Here is a 6,000-nt window from a genome sequence, read left to right as displayed (position 1 = left end):
GATGAATGTCCCTCATTACGATCATTGTTAGATGATCTTAAAGAGATGGATCTTAGCACATATTCTGATTCATAAAATAATAAATGAAATAATGTCATTGATGTAGAACCAAGTGCTATCATTGCATCTTCGAAGTTCCAACCAGAAGAGTCTGAGGATATCGAGGAGGGGGAATGCCTCTTCCATTAATAGATGTGGGTTAAGGGGACCCCATTACATTTCTGTTGATGGAGTTGGACCCGCCAACATTCAGTGGATCTCGTTGATATGAAATCCCAACTAGACATCACACTGTTTGCAGTAGGAGTCCTAGTAGTGGGTGGTAATGTTATGCATTGACTGCGAAAACGCGCAGAGGGAAGTATTATAACTTTGGGTGAGAAGAAGTGTGTGATCGTGCAGAGAGTCAAGTGCGATGCATGAAGGTTCCAACACATGAAGGTAGAAGGAAGTGCACCCCTTAGAAGCATGTATTAGTACGTAGCTTGAAAGGAACACACGAGCGAAACGACATCACAAGCTAAGATGCAAAATATTCCACAAGTTAAATTGATGAGTTAATAAACCAACACACATTCAACAAGATTCATACAAATGAGAATGAAATAGTTCATAAGCATAAGTGTAATTTAAATAACATACATTACAAATAGAACAAGAATAATCCTACTATATTCACAACATATGCATGAAAGCGTGTTGGCTTTGATTTTATTATTATAAATGAAAGTTCCATTCATACATACACCATTGAAGACCACTAGCCCCAATAGTGTAGCATTATAGTCAAGAACACCTGCTCCTCCAAAGAAGTATACTCGCTCTATACTACGGAGAAGCCAAGGCTCTTCATAATACTCCCAAGTTCTTTATAAGCATAAGCCTAGCCAAAAGCCCGATTCCCAAAAGCCCTTTACATGAGTTATGAGGTTCTATTTATAACTGATCCAAGATCTTTTTCTTAAAGATGCATAAAGAATTACATATTAGACAGATTAGGTCTTCCAGTTCGTCACATGTGTAACTTTTCAGGTATTGTTTTCCTTCCCTATTTTTTATAATAAATAAAATAATATTGATTAACTAATTTGTTATTATAAATGAATAAACAATCATTATTAATAATTATTATAAATAAATTGATTATTTATAATAATAGTTATTTATTTATTCATTTATAATAGTTATTAATAAATTATTAGTTATTATTTCGTTTATAATAATTATTTACTTTCAAAATTATTTATTTGTTGATTATAAATAAGGAATTATTAATAGTTTATTTATTTAGGATTAATTAAATTATTTTAAATAAATAATTACTATTAATTAGTATACATAAATTATAATTATTAATGCCCTTCATTTATTATTTGATCAGTTGTAAGAATAATAATTTATTCTCTCTTAGCTTTTTATTATTTATAATAACAATTAATTATTATTTTATTTAGAATAATAATTAATCAGTTAACTATTTGTTTATAATAATTATTTAAATTATTCTAAATAAATAATTATTATTTATAAGTATAGCAATAATAATAATTATTATTTATTATTAATTTCACTAATTTAGGTTTTTGACTTTATTTGTTAGTTGATTTTTTAAACATTTTATCTTTTGTTCTTTTAACTATTTATTTCATTTCGCTACAACTCTTCTATCATTCTTTCAAGAAGTCATGATGATGGATCCCCTTTGGGATTCGAGAGATTGACAGAATAAGATCACTCCATTGGATATTCCAGAATCTAGCTCAACAAAAACTAACCACAAAAACTTGAAATCCAAAATATTACAGAGCATGTTAACTAGGAAAACTAAAAGCACATAAAATGAAGAGGAAAGAACATAACAAGCATGAGATCATGACACAAGAATTTGCTTATAGAGTTCACCCAATGTGGGTTATGTCTCCAGGCCCTACTCAATAGTGGGGAGGTCTTCTCTTATTAAGTGGCATCAAAGAGAATAAGTACAAGCAAAATTGACATAAAGACCCTTATACTTCTAAGTTGGAAGATGGAAAAACAATGGAGAGCCCAGCTACTGAAACTGACATCACCACTGAATTCATGGTGCTGAGTAGAGAAAAATGGACTATAAATTTGTCCAATTCTGACAATGTCACTTTCTGCACCCCAGGGAATCTTTCTGATACCCCAAAGATTCCTTGGGCAAGGTTTCGACATTTGCCTAGATCGTGGTTCCACCCATTCGTCCTTTGTTCTACTATCTGGTCCTCTGCGCTCTCCCCATGCAAATGATTTGTGAAGGCTTAAGTATCATTTCGTCGACAAAACCACCAAAGGATGAGCCCATAGTTCGTTAGTGGTGGAGCCGACTAGGTCAGCGGAGGTCGGGGTTCGAATCCCTTTCCTCCCCAAATTGGTTGATTGTTTTGATAAAATATATATTGTGGTTGCTAGAGTTCAACCTACGTGCTTCAACAGTTAGGTGCGCGGTTGGAAACATGTATATATAGTAACCATTTTGGGAGACCGCCTAGTGGGGGTCGGCCATGTGGGTCAGGCGGGTTTGAGATTCATCGGCCTTGGTCGACAATTATTATCCCCTATTTATATATGGTGGGCGAGGTCTATACCACACAGCCCTGACCCAACCATTGTTAATTAAATATATATATGGTTTGGAGATATGCAGAGAGGGGGTGGCGGGGGTGATAGCCCACCCCCCATTTTTTCTGTTTTTCCTTTTCTTTTTACATTAACCACCATATATATTTTGATTTTTTCCTAAATTAAGGCTTCTTAGACAAATTATCCCTTCGAAAAATTCACATGTTCTCAGGAGCCAGATTCTAGGCGTTGATCCCAGTCAAATTTGTTGTCTCATTAAGCCTACCACTTGTCCACTTTGACCAAAACTTTGAGTGCGAATAACTCGACCATATGAACTCAGATTTGAGCGTCGTTTGCACCATTTGAATAAGGGTGATGAGCAATTCGATATGGTTCTATTTTTTTCTTCTATCTTACCACTTTTATTTTTGAGCTATTTTTAAGGCCACTTGTACTTTGATATCCTCCTAGATCATTCCTCCCCACTTAAAGAGCTTTTGGACCACCAAAAGCATTAACACGTTCAACACACAACCTATGTCCTTGCCAAACCACACTTTCAATCATATGCATTGCACACAAATCTGGTACATTCCTTGTAATTAAACCACACATGACTCAACACCCCATACTTGCCAAGAGTTTATAACACACACTCTTTGGTCAAGTTTTACATAGTAGAAACCAATACCCCAACTACTCATAAAAGGCCAAAAACATCATCGTTTCTTTATTAAGTGATGGAAAACACATCATCACTTTTACATTTATTCACAATGCATGATCTACAAATTGTGGCCATGACAAGTTACTACATCTAGAAAAACCATCTTTTACTTAATAAAGCAGACCACCATGAATGTGGTGGATTCGCTTGTTGAACATTTTCACCTACTAGGTTCTTTATTGATGATTTATGGGCATGGAGCATCTGACATGTGCCTCTCTGGTTTCCAACCTCATTGCAATGACTGCAACGATTATTTATCCTTTATGGGTTGTCTTGGAGCCATGCTTCATTTGGTGCCCTTTTCGTCTTTGGTACAACATCTGCTGAAATTTTTGTCTCATTTCCCAAATCAAAACCAAGTCAATGGGTCCATCTACTGTGATCCCAAAAGTTGCAATCTTCATTTCGTCACCTGAATCTGACCCCGGGTCAATTGGTGCACCACGTGAAAATCCTACAGTTGTGACCTTCTCATACTTCTCTGATTCAGACTCTTAGTCTTGTTGCATGGTGGCAACTATCTTATGCTTCTCCTTTCTCTCATTCCTCTTAGGTCTCAATTTTGGGTGCAGTTTCCAGCAATTCTCTTCATCATGCCCTTATTTCTCAAAATGAGTACAAGAGGGCTTTTCTCCTCTTCTCCTAGTTGGCACTGCCCTTTTTAGGTGGTATTCTTGTTCATGCTTCCCCCTGATTTCAAGATGAACAAACTTCACACTAGCATCATCTAGACTTTTAGGTTCAAACAATAATAATGAATGATGTAAATAACTATGCAAAGAGCTGATATATTTCTTCAACATCTCATGAGTGTCTAGGGGGACATTCAATGCTAAATCTTGTTTCCTAAACTCCTCTATAAAATTCTAAACATTTTGACCTTTACTTTGTTTCAAATGTTGTCATTCCATCATAGTTTTTTGTCGGTAACCCAATGGGTAAAATTGTCTCGTTATAGTAGAAATGAAATCAAACCAAGAGGAAATAAGTTTATGACTATTCTTACCACCTCGTTGTTGCTTGCCTTCCCACCATACGAGAGTGGTGCCACTCAATCGAAGGGATGCTAGGTGGATCTTGGCTTTATCATTTATGATCTGTTGTATGTGGAAATATACCTCAACTAGTCATATCTAGTTATCTACCTTTTCGACATTATATTCTCCACTAAATAGAGGTAAATTGAATTTGACATCCAGCTTGAAGAATGGTTTCTTAGATTCATTTCTTTGATTCCTGTTAGAATGATGAGAAGAAGAAGAAGAAATTTCACTACAGATGGAGAGAGAGGAGGCTTTTCTCCAAACCCTCCATGGTTTATCGATGCATGATCATCTAGCCCATTCTTCTCTAGTTCCAATGTCTTCTCATACTCTACAAATAACTTATCAACTTTATCTACTATGTTATAGAAAGTATTGCGATAATTTCCCTTTTCTTCCCAACGAGCTTCCTCATCTGTCATGTTTCTTCTTCGTGGTGCACGCCATGCTTCGAGATCAAATGACTTAAGCTTTCCTTCGTCATTTTGGGGCTTCTTCCTGGTTAACATATACTCATGCAATTCACATCGAAAAAGGCATTCTCTTATACCAAACTTGATCCAAGATCTTTTACTTAAAGATGCATAAATAATTACACATTACAAAGAATTTTAACCATGAAAATTAAAAGCACATAAAATGAAGAGGAAAGAACATAAAAATCATGAGATAACAACAAAATAATTTGGTTATGGAGTTCACTCAATGTGGGCTACATCTCTAGGCCCTTCTCAATAGTGGGGAGGCCTTCTCTTATTAAGTGGCATCAAAGAGAATAAGTATAAGAAAAATTTACATAAATACCCTTATACCTCCAAGCTGGAAGATGGCCGAAAAATGGAGAGCCAACTACTGAAACTGACATCACGACTAAATTCCTAGTGCTTAGTAGTGCAAAATCGACTATAAATTTGTCCAATTCTGACAAAGTCACTTTCTGCACCTCAGGGAATCTTTCTGATCCCCCCAGGATTCCCTGGGCAATGTTCTGGCCTTTGCCTGGATCATGGTTCTGCCCATTAGTTCTCTGGTTCACTGCACTCTCCCTGTGCAAGTGATTTGTGAAGGCTTAAGTATCATTTCCCTAGTGGAGCCACCAAAGGACAAGCCCACAGCTCGTTGGTGGTGGAGCCGACTAGGTCGGTGGAGGTCAGGATTCGAATCACCCGCCTCCCCAAATTGGTCAATTATTTTGATAAAAATATATAGTGTGATTGCTGGTGGTCAACCTTTGAGCTTCAACAGTTAGGTGCACGGTTGGAAACATATATATATGGTCACCATTTTGCGAGATGTCCCGGTGGGGGCTGACCATGTTGGTCGGGCGGGTTCAAGCTGCACCAATCTCAATTGTTAATTATTATCCCCTGTTTATATATGGTGGGTGGGTTCCGCACCACACAACCTTGATCCAACCATTGTTAATTAAATATATATTTGGTTTGGAGATATGCAGAGCGGGGGTCGCGCAGGTGACAACCCACCCCCCATTTATATATATATATATATATATATATATATATATATATATATATATATATATATATATATATATATATATATATATATATATATATATATATATATATATATATATATATATATATATATTTACATTAACCACTGTATATATTTTGATTT

This window comes from Pinus tabuliformis, chromosome 6 (assembly GCF_031772625.1).
Source record: "Pinus tabuliformis cultivar Carrire ecotype Pingquan chromosome 6, CPIR1, whole genome shotgun sequence".
NCBI classification, from domain to species: Eukaryota; Viridiplantae; Streptophyta; class Pinopsida; order Pinales; family Pinaceae; genus Pinus; species Pinus tabuliformis.
This window is presented reverse-complemented; position numbering follows the sequence as displayed.